We start from the raw sequence: 24,485 nt of genomic DNA, 5'->3' as shown, positions 1-24,485 counted from the left end.
TTTAAAATTTATTAATTAAATACTACATATTAATTTAAATAATATAATATATTACATATTATTTATTAATATACAAATTAATATTAAAAATATACACTAACCTACACTACTTTACTTACCCCATTTATACTCCTCACTTACTAACATATCACCATGCGTATGAGTTTTTTTTTTTGAAAATCTTCAAACTAATACAAAAGTTTTAAAACATGCTTTGGCTTTAATACCCCACGTTTTATGCTTTATCGCTTATCACCACTTGGGATTTTCGCTTATCGGCACTTCGCATCGGGATGGGTAATAAGGTTTTTAAAAATGTGTTAATGCATACAAGCTCCGATGCGATCGCATGCCTTATTGCCTTATGCTCATCGGCAACTCGCATCGGGGGTAGCCTATGGGGTATGTCGGGAGTTTATAAAACATGTCGCGAATAAAACTTGCGATGCGATAAAAGTCCCGACGCGATCAAACCATTTTATTATATGTTTTTTTTTGTTTGTTTTAAATTTTAATTTAATTTAATTAATTATATTTAATATATTAATTAATTTAATTAATTTAAAATTTAATTTTAAACATAAATTTTATTTTGGTTTTATTTCTATGAATTTAAGTTTCTAAACTACAGCCACTCTTTAAAAAAAAATATAAACTACAGCCACTCTTATGTTTGGGTTTTTGAGATTAGGATTTGATTAAGAAATTAGAGTGAATTTCTTAAAATCCCGATAATTACTATTTTGGCTGCATAATGAAAAATGTTAGTAAAACTCTTTACGAGTTAATATTTAAACTGAATACATTATTGAACTAATTTATTTACAAAATGCGATATTGTACATTTTATGCATTTTTTAACCCAGGCTACATAAATGATGAGACTTCAAAGGAGTACCATTTTCAAACCAGTTGACCAAATGAGGCGAAACAAGCGTCGATGGGAAGCTTATAAAAAATCGATTCTAACAAAGCAATCAAAACAAAAATCCAAAGAAAACTAAAAATTAACAAAAGCGTCGGGCAATCAACTAAAATAAAAATCCAAAAAGGTGTTTTAGCCAAATTTTTATAGAAAGGGTCCCCATTATTTGAGGTGAACACCTCAATAATGGGGGGGTTGTGTTTTTTACCACAACAATGGCGACATGCGGGAGAAGAACCAGTTATCTCTGTTATGAATGAGATTTTCCTAAAATTAAAGCAAAAATAATTAAAAAGAGAGAATTATTTTTTGGAATGCTTGACTAGGTTCATTAATCTTAATAAAAACAAGAATCATCTGATTGTAATTTTTCTTAAAATTCCTCATACATTAAAATATTTCAAAACTCTTCATCAGTCCTTAATTAGTTGTAGAAATAAAGCAGGGGTCACTTTACAGCTTAGCTTTTAAAATGTACTCCTTTGTCATAGGTAGAGCCACTGCTGCCAGCAAACATCTATAGTTTCGACAGGGTTACTTTTTAATCATGAATGATTCAGAATCCCATCTTTTCAAGAATTATTGACCTAGAAATAAATCCATTTATATATGTATTACTTTTTTTTATTTTTATTTTTTTTATTATTAAATCTTAAAATCCATTGTCCTAGTATGGTAGCCAGATAGTTGACAATGCCATTCACTGGTTAAAATTGGGCTGAACAAGCCGACTCGTGATGAGACCCCTTGTCTTATAATTGTTTGCAATCATAAGCCATTACCCTGGTTTGTTTAGCAGTATTGGTAATGTCAGCCTATTTTTCCCCTATGATCGTGGTAAGCAGGCTCATGATGAGACCCCTTATCTTTTAAGTTTAAATATATTTCTTGGACTATACTCTAGAAAATAAGACTCTTTGGGACAGGGAGAATCATTGACTCCTTAAGAGTTAAGAATGACAATTTCAGAGTTAAAGGTGCTTTGCTGTAAAGTGTCTTTACTTGGTTAAAAATAACTTTTCTTGACTGATAATAGAACTTTGAAAGATCCTAATGAAATTTTGAAATCTCAAAATGATTACAATTTGATGAAAAAGAAATTTTCAGATTTTATGATAATTTGCCAACTTCTCTTGATTGGTAATCTCTTCCTTAATTATGTCTACTTTTATAATAAGAAAATCAAACTTTACAAAGAGATTTAAGAAAATGCCAATAGGTGACTATTAACAATTTTTTCCACGTATCTTGATCATTTGTTAGGTAACAAATAGGCTTTCCATATAAATAATGGCAAAGTGCCCAAAATCAAAGCTGAAATCCGAAGGAAAAGAATTCTTATACTACAATGAGAAAAGAAATCAGCGAACAAAAATAAAAACAAAGAAATCTCTAAAAATGGAAAGGAAAATCCAAGTTTCGCAAAATAAACTCAAACAAGAATGTTTATGCCAATGTCTCCAACAATATGAAGAAAAAGAAAATAAGCATGTAATCATTCCTTCTTATGTTGAGATTTAGAAAAACATACCTTGCAGAGTTGTGAATGCTTTAGGCTTTTAGATAAAAGTGATTGTAAAATTCAGCCACAATGAATACCTTCTGTCTGATATGAATCTTCTTGTTTCCAAGCATCATCTTAATCATTTTCTAAAAGAAAAGGAATGCTTAAAGAAACAGATTAAAGGTTCAGAAACTTCCTGGTGTGGTTGTTTCAATAAGGATTATCGCTGCTTCTTGAAATAAAGCTGGGAGAAGAGTATGGACTTTGAAAGTATGATTCAGCAGAAGATTGAAAAATTTTGTGAAGAGCTGCAAAACAGAGTTTTATATCAGCATAATTTAAAAACAAAAATGAAACTAGAGTGATGAAATGGAAATTAATGAAAGTGGGTACATGAATCTTACCATTGGATCATTGCTTTTGATCTTACCTGAAAGATATCAGTTTCTCCAAAGTGGTTGACTTCTTATTTTAATTAATATTAAAAACATAAAGAAGTCAAGCTAACCAAAATCATATAACCCCAGAATCATTATTTATTTTATTTAAACTAAAGCAAGCAGTAAAAATGGAATGATTAGTGCTCAAGGGAATTGAAATTAAAAGAAATGCATCAGAGATGAGAATGAGAATTTGTAGTAATGACTATTCCTCAAAATATTATAAGTTTAATATAAACTCCATGATTTGATAAATTGTCCAGAATCAAGACCAAATCCAAGATATTAAAATTTAAATATAAAGATAGAGGTCTTGAATTCCATTTTTAATTATGGAATTATATATTTAAAACTAAAATGTATGAGAAATTGAAATGATTTTTGTATGCTGCAAATTTGGTCATTAACTGCTTTCTTACCATAGTGGTTACCCAAGCTCGCTTTAACACATCGCCTCATCGGATGATCCACACAACATGTTTCTCCATCATGCTTTAAGTTTAATTTGCAAGACTTCAATTTTATTGCTATGCCATATATTGATTAAATGTTAACGGCTTAGAGGCATGCATTAGAATTTCTTGCATCAAAGGTTGCAATGGCGAATCGCCGATATGAAAGTATGCGATGAGAAGTTGTACTATGAGATAGAGCGATCGAATCATTAAAGAAATATTAAATCGGGGATCGGGGACAGTTATGTCACAAATTGCACATCGCACACCGTATCTTGCAATTTGTACTTTGGACATCGCGCATCGCAGATTCAGAATAATGATATGGCCATAAATAAAAATGCAAGGAAGCGATTGCGATATCGGCGATGCGATGGATGACATAAATAATCGGCGATCGGCAATCTTAAGCACCCGATGTCACACAATATGATTCCTGCGATGCCGATGTGCGATAAATGTCGTGGCTAATCGGCGCAATCGGCAATCTTAAGCCCATGATGAAACAATATTTGATATGCCGATATGCGATGAAGAGTGGACCCGATAACTTTATGATGAAAATTTGATAACATATCGGATCCGAGACATCGGCCCTTTAAAAGTTATGCTCTTACCATTATTGCGATTAAACAGACGCGATAATTTTATGTCTTTGATTTGAATTTCATATCGGGTCTAGAATTATGTGTTTATCGCAATATCCGTAAAGTTGATTATCAGAGATTGGCGATTCACAATAATGGAAGTATATGTCAACTGCAAAGCTCCGATATGCGAAATGTGATATGGCATATGGGTAAGATAATACATCGGAGGCATTTTATGAACAATTTGTTATCAAAATAAATGCTAAGAACTACTTCCGATGAAATCTTATGATGCAAATGGTCTTATGATATTCCTTGAGATTTCAATTGTGTTTTCTAAGTGAATAAAAGCAAAATTAAAAATGCTTAAATTATAATGCATCACACATAAAATTTCCCTGAGCCTATTGCAAATTTGAAATGGGTTTACTGCTTACTTCAAGTTTTTGAAAACAAATGAAAACCTGTGAATAAAACAAAACACAAATTAAAAATAAACTAAGGAAAATATGAACTAATAATGGATGAGAATAAACTTGTAAATGCGTACCTGAAAAGAATGTCTGTAAATTTTACCTTATGAATCTTCAAATTCTTCCTTCGATTTATCAAAGTTTTGACTTTGTTCAAAAATATCTCATCATTTATTCTAAATCTAAGTGTGCAATCAGCCTAAATAAAATCTGTTTATTCATGTTCAGGAAATATAAACTTTACCATAAATAAATATAAAAATAAACTTCTCTTTCGAATTGAGACAGCAATTTATTCCCTCTGCGTATTCTGAATAACTTGAGAGGAATCTGTATTGTTATAGCGACTATTTAATAATGTATTTAGTGAATAAATATGATGCATTTTACAGCATCAGATAATAAACTAAATATTAGAATGAGATTAAGCCATTAATTGTAGAAAAATATCAAAACAGATTTGAATGTGTGCACTTGGCAAAATGGACATCCTTAAGATCAGCGTTTGGAAAATCCTGAGGAAGATAATATGAACTTCATATGATTACCATGAAAGGTTAGACTGACTAATAATGATTGAATTAGAATTAAGCTTATCATGGACAGTCATACATTTCATGGGATAATGGGATCAAGAAGCTTTTATATCCTCAACCTTTATCATATAAATTTTAAAAGAAAATCTTAGAAGGAAATCTCAAAATAAAGAAAAGTGGCTTTGAAGCGATCGACGTCATGTGCAACCTTAATTGAATTTAATCAAGAGATTATTCAGAATAGGCAGAGTAGAGGTATTGCTGTAAGAAATTAAAAAAAGGAAAACAATAATTAAAACTTTCTGATAAGGAGAAAATGTTTTCAGTGAACATGTATGAGAATGGCTGATTGCTTTGTTTTATTTTTAATCTACAGAACTGTTGAAAATAAGTTAACTACATAAAACAAACAAACTAAATTAATTCTACTCTTATTCTAACCATATACATGAAAATGACTAGGTATAGTCATATTTCCAGTGTAGCCATTTTCTCAATTTTATTCCCGCGTTTATGTACAGTTCAAATGTTAGTAATAAAAATACAGATTTGACTGAACTAAGGAAAATAAATATGAAATCAGAATGTACAGTTAATGTTAGGAACTTAATTAAAATCTCTCTCTCCTGAAATTTCCTTTCCAATTGACTACCAATTGGATCATAAAAATCTGGATGGATTTCTATTAAGGATTGAGAAATGTTCAAAGGAAGAGATAACAGGCCAGATTGTGAAGATAAGCTTTTAGATTCTTTGACCTGAAAAAATTTGTTAGTGTTATGTATGAATGTTAAATCATTGACAATTTTCCTTGAAGGAAAAATTTCCAAACAATTTTCAAATGAGTCAATGAAAAATGGATGGAAGCCTTTCAAATAAAATGGTAATTTATTAATTGAATTGAATTGCTGGCCAGATTGCAAAAATACATTCTCTTGTTGACATTGCCTTTGAAAAGATATAAGCTTTTGATGAAACATTAGCATTGATATAAATTGGAATATTAATATCTTTCGATGCTGATGATTATAATATGAAACTTGAATTTCCCAATTGGGCAATGCATCAATTGAGTGTTTAATAGTAAGGTATTCAATATGCCAGCGAAAAGTGTGGAAATTTGAAAAATTAAATCTGATTTTATACAAAATAAGTGGGGAAATAAAAATTAAATTAAATTACTATTTTTACAACTAATGTTACAGCACATTTGGGATGGTTTTGAAATGATTTCATTTTCACAAAGAATGGCCAGAATTATGGAATTTGGGTAATTTCGAATTCCAACTTGTGAAATAGAAAACAAATTATGATTATAAGTAGGAATGAGAGTTTGATCATGATATGAATCATAAATTGGAATGTTTTCTTGAATAATGAAATCATGAAAATAATTTGCTATTCTAAAATGAGGATTAGTTGGGATAATTCCTAAATTGAAGCGTTCCTCATTTTCAGATGTTATTTGAATTTTATCATGAGGATTCTCTTGAGAATAATAAAAATCAACATCCTCAATGTCAGAGTAATCATCATAAATGACCTCATAAGATTGTCTGGAATTCCCTTCGATTTCATCCAATATACCGAAATAAGGAGGAACAAAAATCTCATGTTCATTAGTGGCAAAAGAATGATCAATTATTGTTTCTTTATCTTGATAAAAATTTAATGGTAATTCATTTAAACCATCCTCTTTAATTTCTGAAATATCATTGATACTAAGAGGAGGAAAATTACTATCATTAAAAATATCAGGATAAAGGGAAAAATGTGAACCTGAAACAATGCATTTAAAACTGTCTATGTTTGAAAGCTCTTGTGCATTATGCTCATTGTAAATTTCAGATTGCAGATCATTCCTTTGCATGCGCATACTTTCTTGAAAAACGCTGCTTTGCTGCTCTGATTTTGGCATTTGCTCATTATGGAGAAATTCAGAAATTTGTACAGCAGCTTGCATTTTGATTGCTGCTTGTACTTGCTGATTTGCGATTTGATTTTCCGAATTTTCTTCACAGTAGCTTTCAGATTTCCAGGCTGCTTTTTCTCCAAGATTGCTGTTGTTGTCTTCTTGCATTTGAATGGAAATATTTTCCAAGCTTTGTGAAACCACTTTATCACAATTTATTTGCACATTCAAATTGGGATTCTCATTTGTATTGGAAGGGGATGGAACAAAGCTTGAATCAATTTCATATGGATTGGGAATGGTTGGAAGAGAACTAATATATTTAAACCAATCTAATGATTCTTCTTCCGTAGGTTTATCTTCGTCGCTAAGTGTTAAACAATTCAAGTGAAATCGAATATGAAAATCATTAACAGATTCATTTTTAAACCTTTGTAGATATTCAATTTCTTGACATACCTGTTCATAATCGTAGCCGTCAAATTTACAAATGAAAATTGTAACAAATTGATCCCAGCTGTGGATTGAAGCAACTGGAAGAGTTCTACACCAGCTTCTGGCTTTTGCCGCAAATGTAAGAGTAAAAATTCTGCATAAGATGCCTTCATCAATTCCTTGAAAATCATAATTTGAAATGTTTTGAATAAATTGAAAGACATGGTTAAAAGCCGAAGAATTTCTCTTACCATTGAATTTTACCTGAGACAAGAGTCTTACCACTTCGGGTGGAGTATTAGAGGATGCACGTCCATGGATACAACTCCAAATTGGAAGTTTAAGAGGAGCCATCACAATAAATAAAATATTAAAATTGAAAAGACTACAACAGACAAGTTTCTCAGGCCCTCCTTCTAGCGCCAAAAATGTTGATGCCTCGAAAATCGCTGCAACAACATTGGGGGATAACCACCTGGTCCGGACCTTAAAGCAGCTCCTTTTCCGTTTGGTGTGGTGGCTCCGACTGTTCAACTAGGTCTAGTTACCTTCTCCCTATTGCTATTGGTTTATAATGTATCTTTAACTACCACTAGCCAGGGACATCAGATGACTTTTTCTTGCTGATCAGGCAAAAGAATGACCCTTAAGCTGATTTGGGTTCAGCCAAACCACAACTAAAGTTTTTCCTCTTTGAGGAGAGGACTTAAAAGAATGTAGAATTTACTCTAAATGCAAGCTTATTCTATGATGCAAGTAAAAGAAACTAATCTAAATCCTATCTTAATTAGGCAGATATAGATCTAACCCAACTAAGAGCAAGATAATTAAAGTATTGGGATTTAGATATGTCTTGTTTATAATGAATATCAAGTTAATGAAGTAGTTCAATTAACTGATATTATGGATATCAAAACACATCATATTGAGACCTTTTAACTAAAATAATAAATCAATAACATTCAGGAAGTAGTTCACAAAAATGATATTAATTATTAAATCAATAAATCCAATAATTAAACAGTAATATGTGGAAATAGTTCACAACATATTACCACTTAATAAATCAGTTTTAATAAGGCAGATTTATGAGTAAATAGTTACTCAGAAATCAGAAATTAATCCATAAGAACAGAGATATATGATAACAACATTGAGACAAACTACCCATATTGACAATAATGCACAAACATGAATAAAATGACACATTCCTGTTACCATAAAAATGAAACTGATATTTAAAACAGTAGTATTAAAAATACCAATTTATTGCATCCATTTCTCTGATCTTGGTCTCCAACAGTCCTTTACATTGCTTGAACTTCTGCCTTCAAAGCTAAAGCCACAATAGTGAAAACTCTGCCCCTCATACATAATTCAAGATACAAAGGAAAAATCCTCAATAATCCCCAGATCTGAGATTTTCTCTCCTCTCTCCTACAACTCTAAATTCCTATTACAGTAGTGCTTTCAGAAGTCTCTAAAATTGCAGAGGAGAGCAGCCCTTTTTACATTCTCCAATCTGTTATTTATAATATTTGTGAAGGAATTTTGGAGAGGAGAGTTTGTTGAAGAGAAATCTGCCAAATATAATTTTACTTGCTCCTAATTCTGATCTTCAATTGCTGGAGCATTCTCATTGCTTGAAATCCTTTTCTCCATATCTTTTCCACTGTTTTCCTGCAAAAGAAATCAAAATAAATTAAAATGCAATCAAAATATCATTTCTGGCAATTAAATCAAACCCAATCAAATTCTATTTTAAATAAATAATTGAAAATAAAATATAAACTCTGTATTGATGCTTGGAATGATTTGATTGGCAAAGGATATTATTGACCAATGGATCTGCAATTAGAAGAGGCTTTGGATAAATGAAATTGAAGAAAATAACTCAGAAAATTGATTTTGTTTTTCAAAATTCGGAGCCTGATCTTCTGCCTGATTTTTGACCCAATAAATGAGTAAATCTGTTGGTGAAACCTCCTCCAAAATGTTCTCCTTGATTTTCTCTTTCCAATGAGCCATCCTGGGCCTCATTTGGCCAAGTATAACTCAATTTATGAGCTTCCAAAGTTGATGAGTCAAATCTGGCATGAATCTGGAAATTCTGTTGCTGGCCTAAAAATGAGAATTTGAATTAAAAATCTAATCTTAAATTAGTTTCTAATTTAATTGTTAATCATTAATCTAACTAACTAATATCTAATTAACTATTTATAAACAAATTAAATCTAATTAAAAACTAATTCTAAATGATATTTAAATCTAAATTAATTAAATATCATAAATTAATTAATATGATTAATTTAAAATTTATTAATTAAATACTACATATTAATTTAAATAATATAATATATTACATATTATTTATTAATATACAAATTAATATTAAAAATATACACTAACCTACACTACTTTACTTACCCCATTTATACTCCTCACTTACTAACATATCACCATGCGTATGAGTTTTTTTTTTTGAAAATCTGCAAACTAATACAAAAGTTTTAAAACATGCTTTGGCTTTAATACCCCACGTTTTATGCTTTATCGCTTATCGGCACTTGGGATTTTCGCTCATCGGCACTTCGCATCGGGATGGGTAATAAGGTTTTTAAAAATGTGTTAATGCATACAAGCTCCGATGCGATCGCATGCCTTATTGCCCTATGCTCATCGGCAACTCGCATCGGGGGTAGTCTATGGGGTATGTCGGGAGTTTATAAAACATGTCGCAAATAAAACTTGCGATGCGATAAAAGTCCCGACGCGATCAAACCATTTTATTATATGTTTTTTTTGTTTGTTTTAAATTTTAATTTAATTAAATTAATTAAATTTAATATATTAATTAATTTAATTTTAAACATAAATTTTATTTTGGTTTTATTTCTATGAATTTAAGTTTCTAAACTACAGTCACTCTTTAAAAAAAAATATAAACTACAGCCACTCTTATGTTTGGGTTTTTGAAATTAGGATTTGATTAAGAAATTAGAGTGAATTTCTTAAAATCCCGATAATTACTATTTTGGCTGTATAATGAAAAATGTTAGTAAAACCCTCTACGAGTTAATATTTAAACTGAATACATTATTGAACTAATTTATTTACAAAATGCGATATTGTACATTTTATGCATTTTTTAACCCAGGCTACATAAATGATGAGACTTCAAAGGAGTACCATTTTCAAACCAGTTGACCAAATGAGGCGAAACAAGCGTCGATGGGAAGCTTATAAAAAATCGATTCTAACAAAGCAATCAAAACAAAAATCCAAAGAAAACTAAAAATTAACAAAAGCGTCGGGCAATCAACTAAAATAAAAATCCAAAAAGGTGTTTTAGCCAAATGTTTATAGAAAGGGTCCCCATTATTTGAGGTGAACACCTCAATAATGGGGGGGTTGTGTTTTTTACCACAACATACCCATAAAATGCTTCAAAAGGTGTTTTAAGCTCTAAAATTTTAGTTGGACTCCTATTTTTCAAATAAACAATAGCATTAATGGCTTCAGCCCAAAAACCATTAGAAATATTTTTACCTTGAAGCATACTATGTGCACATTCAACTAGTGTTCTATTTTTCCTCTCAGTAACTCCATTTTTTTGAGGTGTATGTGGCACTGTAAATTGTTGTAGAATCCCATTGCTTTTACAATATTGATTAAATTCTCTTAATTTGTTTTCTCCCCCATGATCAGATCTCAATTTTTTTTATGCAATTACCAGTTTGTTTTTCCACCATACTCTTAAACTCTTTAAAGTACTCAAAAACATCACTCTTCTTTCTTATTAAATAAACCCGTGTACACCTAGATCTATCATCCAGAGAAATAACAAAATACCATGCTCCACCAATAGATCTAGTTTGCATAGGTCCACATACATCAGTAGGAATTAATTCAAGTATTTCCATTTGCCTTTTTTTTTAATGTATAGGAAATTCCTCCCTATGTTGCTTGCCAAGTACACATGCTTCACATTCAACATGATCATTCTTCAAGACAGGAAGACCTTCAACCATTGTGTTCTTTTGAAGTAGCATTAAATCCTTGTGATTTAGATGTCCATACCTTTGATGCCATAACTCTATTGTTGATATTGTTGTATATGCCAACGCTTGATGACTTTTCTTGGTCACATCCAACTTATACAAGCCACCAACTCTGGTACCTATGGCAATAACCTTGTAGTGATCTTGAATGTCTTTCACTACACACTGTGATTTAACAAATTCCACCTTCAAATCTTGGTCAACAATAGTAGAAACAAAAATTTAATTCTTTTTTATACCAGGAACATACATCACATTATGGATGTGTCTCTCTTCTCCACTAGGAAAATTCACACCTATTATTCTATAACCTTGAACTTTAAGTGATCTGTTATCTCCTAGATAAACATATGTTCCATAATGTTTTCATAATTTTCATGAAAACATTGGTCATGTAGGTAGCGAAAACATCTAAGAATTTGAAGTAGCGACAAAATTTTCTGCGTTATACGGAACATATTTTTCTGTCTTATTGGGCGATTTGATATTGTTATGGTGCATATATCAAGAAAATGAGATGGATCCCAAGTTTAGGGCTTTAACTTGACTTGTGTACCGAGTTTCTCGTATTAGTTAATAATATTCAAAGTGGGAAATAAATTTCTTTATTTGGTTACTTTGAATATATCAAGATACAATACAATTTGAATATATCTAGCTACAATACAATATGATTTCTTGAATTGTCTTGAAAACGGCTATGGTGATATTTGTAATTTTTTTTTCAAAATACCATATCAAATTACAGTACGATGAATATATCAACCTACAATACAACGATATTTGTGAAATGTGCAATTATTTTTACAATGTGTTATTTGCAAAACCGAATGCCAAGAAAAAAAAAAATATATATATATATATATACCGCACAACATCTATAGATACTGCTTACGAAACCGAATGCCAAGAAATAAAATATATACAAAAAAAATTATACCCCACCACTGTTTTAGATACGTTGACCATTCTTATGGATCAAATACTAAGATAGTTTGTTGAACATTGGAAAGGGACTATGAAGGTGCCTATCTATCTCCCTTGTGATTATTGCATAAACTGACTTTTAAATGGGACAGCCGGTTTATGTATCTTTCGATTATTGCCTCGATTAAACTGCAAAAAGTGGAATGAAAGAAAAGGTCGATATGCCGTTACACTGGAGAAGAGATAACTTATCGAAGATTGAGCACTAAAAAGGAACGTTTCGCTGGGCTGTGAATAAGCTATTGATGGGTAATAGTTACATTTTGTTGTAAATTTTATTTTTAATATATTTAGGTGGATAAATGTGTTTAATTTTGGAATAAGGGTTTTAAAATTTTCAAAATGTTAAGTTTTTTGAAGGGGGAAAAATTTATCAGTTCTCAAACCAGCAGCAAGGATAGTTATTTATGGCTGCTATCAATGAATGCAGACTGATTCATCACTATTATTCAAGGAAAACCAAGCCAGACTTTCATTCCTGCTTGGGTCGCTACCATCTTTCCTTAAGTCCTAGGAAGATGAGCTCTTAGCCAAGCAAAAGCAATTTTAGGGCATACTCTAGGTCCAAGTTTAGAATATTAAGTTATAGATAATAAGGATTAAATTTTTATGAGATATAGTGATTTTAAGGCATACTAGTCCAGGTTTAAAATGTTAAATTATAAATAATAAGGATTTAATTTTTATGAGATATTTTGGAATATTGAGAAATATATATGTTTATTTTGAAATAACATTTTTATAACTTTAATTTAATTATCAATAAATAAAGCAGTTATAAACTGAGGAAAAATAAATTACAGTACCTATTTCCAATATATCTTTTTTCTCTGATGTTTGTAATATTTTTCACATTTCCATATTAGTTAAATATGGATAAACTAATATGGAAAGCAATATCTTACACAAAAATTTTACTCATGGGAAATACATCTCAAAGGAAGCTCAAAAATTTTCATGTCCAAAGAAACTCAGAATTTTTTGTCCAAAGAAACTCATATATTTTTGGCCCATTATTAGTTTGGGGATATGGTAATATTAGAAAACTATTTTCTAGGAGAAAGCTACAACACCTAAAAGAGTGGCAACTATGGTTGTATATGATTAGATTCCATATGTAAACATCTACAAGAAGCCTCGGAATATCACTCGTGGAGAAGTGGATAGTTCATATCCATAAGCTTATTTTGATGATGCCTATGAGGCTAGAGATGAGTGTTGGGGGAGTTTTAATATTTTATTTAAACAAAAAAGGTTTTTTGAAATACCAAAGTTGTTTTTGTTAGGTTGAACGGCTCAGTGTAAAGATTATGTTATTGTTTTTTTTTTAATTGAAAGGGGATATAAATAACTCCACCTTTCTCGTGATTCTTTAATTATTATTAGCTAGTTTAATGAAGTTTAATGAAATTTCTAGATTCTAGATGTCAGGTGCGCACGCTGATTCTCACTCATTCTCATTCTAGAGAAAGTCTTACGCTTGAATTGATCAAATTTCCTATTTCCATATTTACATAGAGAAGAATACCATGGATGATGACCTTTCCAAAGTAAGTGGAGAGCAAGCACTAGGCATATGAAAGATTATGGAACGAAATGGAGATTCATTTTATGAGTATGGCACATGCAAAAGATTATGGAACAAAATGGAGATTCATTTTATGAGTATGGCACATGCATTTTATTGAAGGTATCCTAGGTAACATGTACAAGATTGAGACCACCCATCTTTTCTCTCTTCGTTAGGGCAGGTTTAAGTTATCATGAGATTTTTTATTTTTTTTTAAAGAGGATTCTTTTCATGTTATGATTATGATTATGTTTATATGTATTTTTGGTGAAGCACATACTAGGAAAAGGATTTTTAGGCTTGTTTTTTTTATAATTTTTTTAAGTGTATATGAAAAATTTAATTTTCATATGTTATAGAGATCATTTTAATTCAAAATTTTACTTTATTAAACATCTTTACTTACAATTTAAAAAATTATAAGATTTAACTAAATTATAACTTTATTTAAAATTATTATTATTATTATTAATGATTAAAAATATATATATATAACTTAAATATATATATCTTTTAAAAGGTAAGTGCATCTAGCTTGGGTAGTTGGGAGGATCTTCTCTTATCCTTCCCACCCAGGTTCAGTCCCATCCAGATTGACAAACTCTCTCCTTGGGAGTAATTTCTACATGAAAGATAATTGCTTATTACAATGAACCACACTAATATATAACATGATGTTTAACCATCCCCACTTTATCATGGAGATTCTTCATTTGTAAATAACTAATTCTATAATTTGTAATGCTTACAATTCCTACAGAATCCCATAATTTATAATTTCAACTATTAAACCATGGCTCTATATAGCCCTTCGACCCTACATACTTTTGTGCAACACCATGTTGTAATTTTTCCACCATGGCTCTATATAGCCTTCTGGCTCTACATACTTTTGTGCAAACCATGTTGTAACTTTTCCACCTGACCTCGAATTTCAATCCCTTAAAATAATTGTAGTTAATGAATAATACATGCCGTACATAAGATATTAAACATTCACATATAAATTGCAATTTACACATAGTAATTCAAAATTATATGCAACAACCATATTTAATACACAAAACCCAGAAAAGGCTTTGAAAGAAAAAGCATACGAGTTAAATAGAACAACACAAGGAACCATTTAATTTCACATTAAATAAAAATTACACACATCAGGTAAAACATGCACAATGGAGTACATACACACAAATACCAAACCCTAATTAGGTTTTGTAGTGAAACAACATATAATTATAAGAATGACACATAAGTATAATAAATTATACAGTAGGAACTTATCTAAATATAAACCAACTAATTACAAGTCTTCCACATTCCACCTAGTTGTAGACCTCATGGTTCATAAACTCTCTATTGCTAGTCACCCTTGAGTTGGGGCTTTAACTCCCAGGGAAATAATATGTGCATTAAGTAACACACCACATACTCGAGCCAAGGTACCAACCTAAATAGCCTCAGTCTACAATAACAAGTTCATGCTCCCCTCAACCTATAACAAAGTGCCATATGTGGTGCCTACCTTCTAGGGAACCTTATAGCCAGCGAGGAATGGTGTCAGAATATGTCTCTAGGACATTTGCTACTCTTTGAGGTTTTCAAACATCCTTTTAAGACAAAATGAAATAAATCCCATATAGTTACATAACCCAAGCACAAGGTTCACTGAGAGAGAGAGAGAGAGAGAGAGAGAGAGAGAGATGGGGGAAATATATAGAGAGAGAGTGAAGGGGATATATAGATAGATAGTGTTATGGAGTGAGGTGTAATTGACAGAGATAAGTAGTTAAGGAGAGATGAACGGAAGAGAATGAGGATGAGCGAGAGAGGGAGAGAAGTGGAGAAGGAGAAATAATGTTGAAATGGGTTTTTTGTGGAGGGATTGAGGAATAAGGGGAGAAAGAGAGAGGGAGATATAATTGGAGATGGATGGGGAGAGAGTGAGATAGATATAGGGAACAAGTGAGAGTGATATATATATACATATACATACATACATATATATATATATATATATATATATATATATATATATATATACATATATATATATATATATATATATATATGTGTGTGTGTGTGCACGTAAGAAACTGGGGTGAGAGAAATATATAGTGTGGGTGGAGATAGAGACAAAATAAGATAAAGGAGAGTGAGGGAGAAAAAGGAGGGGGGATATATATGAAGGGTGAGTGATATAGAAATTTATAGTTAGGAAGTACAATCAGAGAGGGAGAAAGAGTGATAGAGAATGAGAGAGAAGGAGAGAGTGAAAGAGTTAGATAGATAACTAGATGGTAGAGAGTGAGGGAGAGGGAGAGGGAGAATAATACATGGATATATGTCTGTGTGTGTGGAGAGATAAAGAGAGAGAGAGGTAGAGAGTGAAGGAAGAGGAGAGAGAGACTGAGGGGGAGGAAAGGAGAAGGAGAGAGGGAAGAAGAGAGAGACAGAGAGAGAGGGAAAATATGAATGGATAGAGTGGAGAGAGAAGGAGAGAAATAGAGGGATAGAGGGTGGGTTAGAGATAGATATGGGACTAATTAGAAGAGGAGGTACACACACACACACACACAAACACACACACAGATATATATGTGTGTGTGGAGAGAGAGATATCATCTCTCTTGAATCACTTTCTCTCCCCCTCTCTCTCTCTATCTCTCTCACTTTACCTCTGACCCTCTTTCCCATAGCTTTCCCAACCCTCTCTCATTATCTCTCTCCATCCATTACCTAATATATTTCTTAATCCCTCCATTCCTCAGTCTCTCCATAGCAAAAACAACTCCCCTTCCCATATTTCTTTTTCCATCCCTCATTTTCTCTACCCTCCCACCTCCCCTCTCTCTCTCATTAGTGCCTCTTTCTCCCCACAATATCCTCTCTCCTCCTCCCTCTTTCTCTCTATCCTCTCTCCCCCCACTTTATATTTACCTCTCTCACTTCTTCTCTCTCCCTCGTTCTCTATTACTATTTGTCTCCACGCCACCCAAATTTTTCCATCTCCAATACTTTCCCTCTCCCTCACTTCCCAAATATATCACACTCTTTACCTCTTCATAAATTTATATTAATCCCTCTATCTCATTACCCATTCACTCCCTCTTTCTTGTGCTTCCTATTCCGTCTCTCTCTATGTGTGTTTGTGTGTGTGTCCATTTTCTCTTCATTTCTTAAACCCATCTTTATCTCTTTCCCATGTCTCTTTCTTCCCCATTATTATCTCAAGAAATATCCCTCTCTCACACCCTCTCCAACTATCTCTCACCCTCCATACATATCTCCCTTATATAATTTGTCTCCCACTCCATCTCCCACCACCCTCCCTCACTCCCTATATCTCTCCCCCTCGCCTCCCACCCTCTCTATCACATGCCCACTCACTCTCTTCCCCTCTCTACCTCTTCCTATGTATCATCCTCCAAATGTAACCCTCTCACACACTCTCCCCTCTCCATTATCCCCCATATTTCCCTCTTCACATCTTGCTATTCCTCCCTCTTTCTCTCTTTATCCCCTAACTCCCCACCTCTTAGTCTCCCTCCCTACATGTATTACTCTCCCCAACCCCTATTATTTCTCTTATTAATCTCCCTATGCCTCCCTCTCTCTCTCTCTCTCTCTCTCTCTCTCTCTCTCTCTCTCTCTCTCTCATCCCCCCTCCTCTTTCTTAATCTCTGTCTCCCTCTTTCCCCACTACCCTCTCACTCTCTCTCTCTCTATCTATCTTGCACACGCACACATAGACACACACACACACACATCTTTAGAACCCTCTCCCATTCACTTCTTGTCCATCTTTGTCTAAGCTTCTCACATTCTATCCCTCTCTCTCTTCCCCACCTAATGGGCCCTCTCTCTATAAATTATTCCTTATCCCTTCATCTATTTCTCCATCTCTATTTCCCTCCCTTATGCCTTCCTTCAGAATGAACCCTTAAAAGCTATGTCTCTCTTCCCCTCCCTCTTTCCATCCTTTCCTCTCTCTCTCTCTCTATATATATATGCGTGTGTGTGTGTGTGTGTTTCTATTTTTCCCTCTTTTCTTCACTCCCTCACTCCCTCTTCCCTAGATATTTGATCACCTATCTCTCTTCCCCTTCCCCTACCTCGCTTGATCCCTCTCGCTCTATCTCACCCTCCCTCCCTCTCTCCCCCTCTATATTCAACTAATCTCTCTCTCTCTCCCCCACACACTCACTAACTCTTTTAACCTCTCTCTCTCTACCCCTATCACCCACTTTCACTCTCTCTTTGTTCCCTAGTACCCCCTTTCTTTCCTTCTTCACATCTCTCTTAGGTTTTACTTTATCTCCTCATTTATCCCTATCCCCTTTCATCACTCCCTCTCTCAAAATTTCACCCTTCCTCTCTACCACCATCTTCCTCTCTCTCCTCTTGTACCCCTCTTTTTCTTCTCCCAACTCTCTCCTCCTCTCCCTAAACATTCATATCTCTCCTTCCTCGCTTAGTACTAACCCCTCTCTCTCCCCCACACTATCTTTCTTTACCAATCTCTCTTCCCCCCTTCATTTCTCTGACTATGTCTTCCCTTCATTCTCTTCTTCTCACTCCCTCTCTCAACTTTATCACCCACCACATGGGTATTGAGTGCTTAACTATTTCAGATAGGGAACCAACATCCATTACACTCTAAATTGACATTCATAGTATTAGAAGCCATGAATGTTAACTCAATTTACCACACAATCATTTTCTATGTTATCCTTAGTCTCTTGCTAGGATATAGGTGTTATTACGAGTTTTGACGCCTTAATCACTCCTAGCATGAGAATTAGATGGCCTTAGACCCTAAATGATAGTTCTATAGTTGAAAGGTGTGAACAATTCTTTTAACAACCACACATGAATATATAAAGTATCTTTGTACTCTAATTGGATTATGGAGTCATGAGTAGGTTTTCTTGAAGAGGGATAGGTTTAAGTGATTTCACCATTTTCTTCTGTGAAAACCAAGTCATTAGGATTCAATTGAATTTTATAACATTGGATATTGTATTTTGTAAAAGGATGATGAGAATTTCATTTATTCTTCTTTTGTAAAAAGATAAAAATCTTGCTCTTTTATATTCCTACATTCACATATGAGTTTGTTGATTTAGAATCCTTATTTTTACCATTTAAAATGATGAACTAATCTAGGTGGATCTCGAGACATCAAGGGGATGAATAAGGCTCGAAATTCAAAATGGAAGAAAGGAGAATGCGATGGCATCAATTGAGAGGGCTCATCTTCTTGATCGCAGTGGTGCAAACGGTTCGTCAATTTGAGCTCGTATGCAAAAGATAGAGCTCTTCAAAGATTGGTATGGCTAGAGAAAAATGGGGCCCACAGTGCGCCACATGGCATCCCAGTTAGCATGTGGGACCCACATGGCAGCCTTCAAGTCTCGACACATAACTTTCCCCAATGGCCTCCTAAACCTGCACAAGAGACAAATAACATTTGGTTATAGTTTTTATATAGTTAATACCCTCACTATATACCTAAATCCAAATATATATATATTAAAATGAAACTATAACAATTATATATATACACGCCAAAGATCAAACTCTATAACCAAAGTCATTTTGTTATAACAAAATCCCATGGATAAACCAATGTGAATGGTTCAACAAATATATGGTTAAAAGGTTACATATATATATACACCATATATGGTGCCAACCCAAACACATATGGTTATATTCAACGCATTTGGTGAATATACGTGGAGTATAAAACAAAACCCAAAACCGTTTGATAGTCAACGTATGGCAACCACGAAGTTTCAAGGGTTCCGTGGGGCTTGGGTAGGCGGCCATGTAGGTGGTCCCGCCACCCAAAGCCACCACCATGTAACAAAGCCCCCATACCATATGAACCACCTCATTAATACGCTGCGTATTGTTATGTTAACTTGGTTCCTGGGGATGAGTGCGGGCCGCCCAAATGGCGGGCCCGCTACCCAACAGAATGTTTTTATATATTTAAATAATGGTTGAGTTGTTGTATAAAATTACCACATTTAAAGTGGTTGGGTTATTTATTGGTTTTCAAAACTTTAAAAGGATATTTGTGGAGGGGCAGGATTTGACCTCCTAACCTTCTCCACACTATTTTAATGCTTTTACGAATCCACTCAAACAAATTTTTTTGGTAATTCCACCAATGAATTTATTTAAGAACTCAGTTTTGCCAGAGCTTGGAGGAGGACTATATGAATTTTGAGACAGGATCAGGCACACAAATCGAGGCAGTTTTAATAATTTTTTAATGCAAGAACCATGAATTTTGCAGAAGGGCAAAATTTTCAACTTCTAAGATATTGACAAATTTTATATGGATTTTACACTTCTCGTCACCACGAATACGATGGCACTATCCATTTTTCAGTCTGAGTTCTGCATCTTCTATTGATTTCCAAAATGCATGCGGAACCATGATTTCAGCGAAAACAGATAGCGGAACCATGAGCCATGAAATTTTCCCAAGGAGGTAAAATTTCACTTTGTTAGAATATGGTCAAGTTTATACTTGATTTTCATGGTTTTTTGCAGGGATCCTAATGGTGAAATCAGATTTGACATCTGAGCAATCGATTTTCCACTTATCCCTGAAACAGAATCTTTGAGGAATCTTGAGGGAATCTAAAAGATTCCTTGAGCTCCAAATTTTCAACTTCTCAGAATTCAGATTTTGGACAATCATTTCAGCACTACTCAACGCCAAAAATCTGATGGTGTATTCAAATTTGTCTTTCTCTCATTTATTCTTTCAGTCACTTTTCTAAGTGCCAGTGAAGATGTTCATCTTCATGTGTGAACAGTCTTCTTCTTACGATTGATGATGTGAGATCGATGTTTTATCAAGCTTCAGCACTTTGATAGCCTTTGCTTCAGATGGCCCTTGGTGGTGAGGCATATGATGTGTTCATGTACTTCTTCTTTCTGCATTATGTTGTACAGATCCGTGATTGATGTTGTTGCTAGATCTTGTTTATTACATGTTGTCATGATTCCTTTCTTGATTTGGTGCAGAATCTTTCTAGGTGATGTACATTCTGTCATAACTCTTTATGTTATGCTTTGAGATCCCTTGTTGTATGTTGTTGGGATACTCTTGTTGTTGTCATGCATGTGTTTTGATTTGACATCCCTTTTGTGCCATGTTGGCGGGATGCGCACCATGCTTGTGTTGTGTCATACTAATAAGAGTTTTTTTTATTGAGAGTTCTAGTTGTGGAACATCTCTTAGAGCCACTCCTACGTGAGGGAATTCTTACTTGTATGATAAATACATCATCTCTATGTACATCATCTTTATTGACAACACATAATGTAGCGCCCTACACCATCTTGACACTGGGCCCGGAGACGTAGTCCCTCCTGAACGAACTCCATTATCAATGACTTATGTTTTCATGTGTTGATGATTGTTATGTTCATCTTCCTTACAGTCTGCAGCTATATTTGTTAATGTTCTCTTAAAAATCAATTTTAACACATCATGAAAGTAAAAGGTCTTGGAAGGGTCCTTCTTCACACTCGGACCTGAATCATGAACCTAATGGTTTGAATTATTCTCCAAATTATGATTAATATATTTAACCATTAAAGATATTTTTGAATCTTGCTCAATGGTGGCATCAGATCTTAAGAAAACAAAGGTAAAAGCGTTGAAGCATGGGATATGATAGTGGGCATACGATAGAAGGATGGGAAGGTAGAGGATATTTCCTCCCACGTTGTGTATCCAGTTATGTTAATTATGTTCATGTGTGTGTGTTGTACGGAAGCATGCGAACAACAATGGAAAATTGGAAACTTAACATAGAAGGTGGCGAGAGGCCTGAGTTATTCTGCGAACGCAATAGTGGCGATAAAATGTTCAATGGAAAGTGTTTCCTCCCCATGGGTGGGCACCAGGCTCCTAGAGGAGGCAAAGAGGTAGTGTAGGCTAAGGCACTAGAAATTCAGAGGGGCATGGCATCTTCAGGAAAATAGTTCGTCATCTCTAGGAGGTAAGCTGGTTTGGCTTGCACTTTATGTCATTTTTCATTGGATTTGGGTTATTTGTCACGTGCGTAGGATTTTTCACTGTCCTTATTTATCTCAGGACATTGGTTTGTAATCTCTTAAGACCAGACAATCATTTACGTGGTGTTTGCTCTATGTACTACAACCTTGGTATTTTGGGTTTGTCTTTGCCTATGTCAACTCTTGCTTTTTGCGGGGGCATTCTAGTTTGGATATTTGTTCTTATTATCTAGGTTTGAATAGTGAAACCTATTGCTACAAATTTTTCCTAGCTTGGGTTGAGTGTGGAGAGGTTTCTTCTAGGAGCTAGGTGGTCTTGGTTTTTATGGGGTTCCTTTATCCTTACTTGACATTCGACCAAGGTTCGAGCTAATGAGGTGGTGCCTGCATGTGCGTATCTAAAATTTGGGTGTTACTGTTCTTTAGGGGTGGTCAGTGCTCGAGTCTCCACTGGGTCAAGGGTATTGGTGTTGGGATTCAGGCCTAAAGAATTTCGTTCTATCTGAGCTAGCTCAATTGGAAAATTGATCGAGTCTAGCCTATTTCTATATGGTGACTTTCATGAGGTTGGTTTTCTATTGGGTGTGAGTATGGGCATGGGTGCCACTTTAAGACACACATATTCCATGGGATATTTTGGAGGCTTTTATCTTGGCTTAGTGGGTGCGTAATGAGGCCAACTCCAAGATGAAAAATGGATAAAGTGACCCTTCTAGCATCGTCACCTAAGCAGGGGAGGTATTAGAGTGAACATGTATCAGGGATTGGTGGACGAGGCAATGAAAGTTCCTCGTGATGTGGCCATGGGGCTGGTGGCCGCAAGTAGCTACAAGCTAACCAAAGCTGAGGTGGAAACCCTCTAGGGTGCGGTAGTGTTATCGGGAAATCTAGTGTCCACTCGGAGCTGCTAGTCCCACTAAGACTGGTAGCTATCTTAGAAACAAATAAACTAAACCTACTTTTGTTTTCCTTTATGAGAAGTAGATAAGAGGGTAATGAAGGACACCAACCTCAGTCTTGCACTTGGTTCCTTGCTCGATTCCTCTCCTTTCTGACAGATCCTTTCCACCTCTCCTTTGTCTACCTAGATTCAAAGAGCACCTGTGGGATCAAAGAAGCATAATACTATCGAAGAACAGAGATCTACAATCATAAACAATATAGGACCAAATATATATTGACCACACAAATGCACATATCATCAAACATACAAGAACATGGAGGAAAACTTGAATAGCTTTATTAATATCAAGAATAGAAAAGAGGATTACAACCAATTGTTCTGACCCAGCGTCATCCTCCAGCATGAAAGCCCTTCTTTCACCTCATGAAAAGCTTAGATCACCCAACACTATGATGTTCCACCAAGAAACCAACAACACTTTCTTACAAGATACAAAATTCCAGCCTCTGGATCTCTGGGATGAGGGATCCATATATAGATGATTGCAGGGGGGTGAGTCAGCTTCTAGGATTTGATTAGTGTCATCTCTCTGATAGTTATTGATTCCACTTGGAGGTTGATGATCTCCTACTCATCCCTGGGCGAATTCAGAGAGGCAAGTGTCATAGGAGAAGTTTTTGGAATATTCTATGATCATCCACCTCGCAAACTGTCTCTGTCATTTGTCCACTCTCGCCCATCGCACCCTACAAAAGGTCTTTTCAGTATGCATCGCACCCTTTTTCACTGAGTAGGTGGGATGCATCGCACCCTCTGCACTAGGCAATCTGTATGGTCCAGTTTTAACCAGTTCTGAGCAGATTCCTGTGGAGAACTTCTGGGAGATGATGTAATCAGCTGACCTTGTTCTTTTAGGGTATGGAACAATACTTTTAGGGACTTAGGAGCCCTTTGTTTATGGACATGTTTGATTCGGGTTGCAGTGCCCAAAAATGTCTATAACAGTTGCCCCCTAAAGCATGAGGTCGTTAATCTTTTGATGTCGGGTGAAATGCTTTATCATGAGGATCTGAATTTTTTTCGAGCTGGAAGGCAACCTGTAATAAGTTACAATAAAATACATTATCTTCATAATACTTTTCATGATCTACCTGAGGCGGGCATTCCCATGCTCGGCTTTATAAATTCATTTTTATGTACATAAGACAGACGACCGTCTGTGTGGTAGACTGATGATTCTGATAGAGTCATCATCCTTTGGTTCGGATGATCATCTACGTAGAAACAATGTACATTTTATGTTTTTATTTTCCTGAATATATCGTAGCCTGGATGGATGAAACTAGACCTGGGGTCTTCAAACTCGTTCAATATTCACTCGGAGTACAAGTCGATCCATGTAAAAGATGTTCTGGAGTCCAACATGGAAAGACATCGCCTGATTACCAGCCAATGATGTAAGCTGTTAAGAGGCACGAGAGGAATCACCGATAATGATGATGACCCTCAAGGTACTATAGTACAATACGCGTGGTGTGAAAAGGGACTTGGCGTCGAACACCACACAAAATCTTTCAGTCGAAGGCCAATGATGTAAACCTATCACCGGAAGTGAGAAACTTGCCATTGAGGCATGCAAGCTTC

Source organism: Pinus tabuliformis, chromosome 9 (assembly GCF_031772625.1).
Source record: "Pinus tabuliformis cultivar Carrire ecotype Pingquan chromosome 9, CPIR1, whole genome shotgun sequence".
NCBI lineage: Eukaryota > Viridiplantae > Streptophyta > Pinopsida > Pinales > Pinaceae > Pinus > Pinus tabuliformis.
This window is presented reverse-complemented; position numbering follows the sequence as displayed.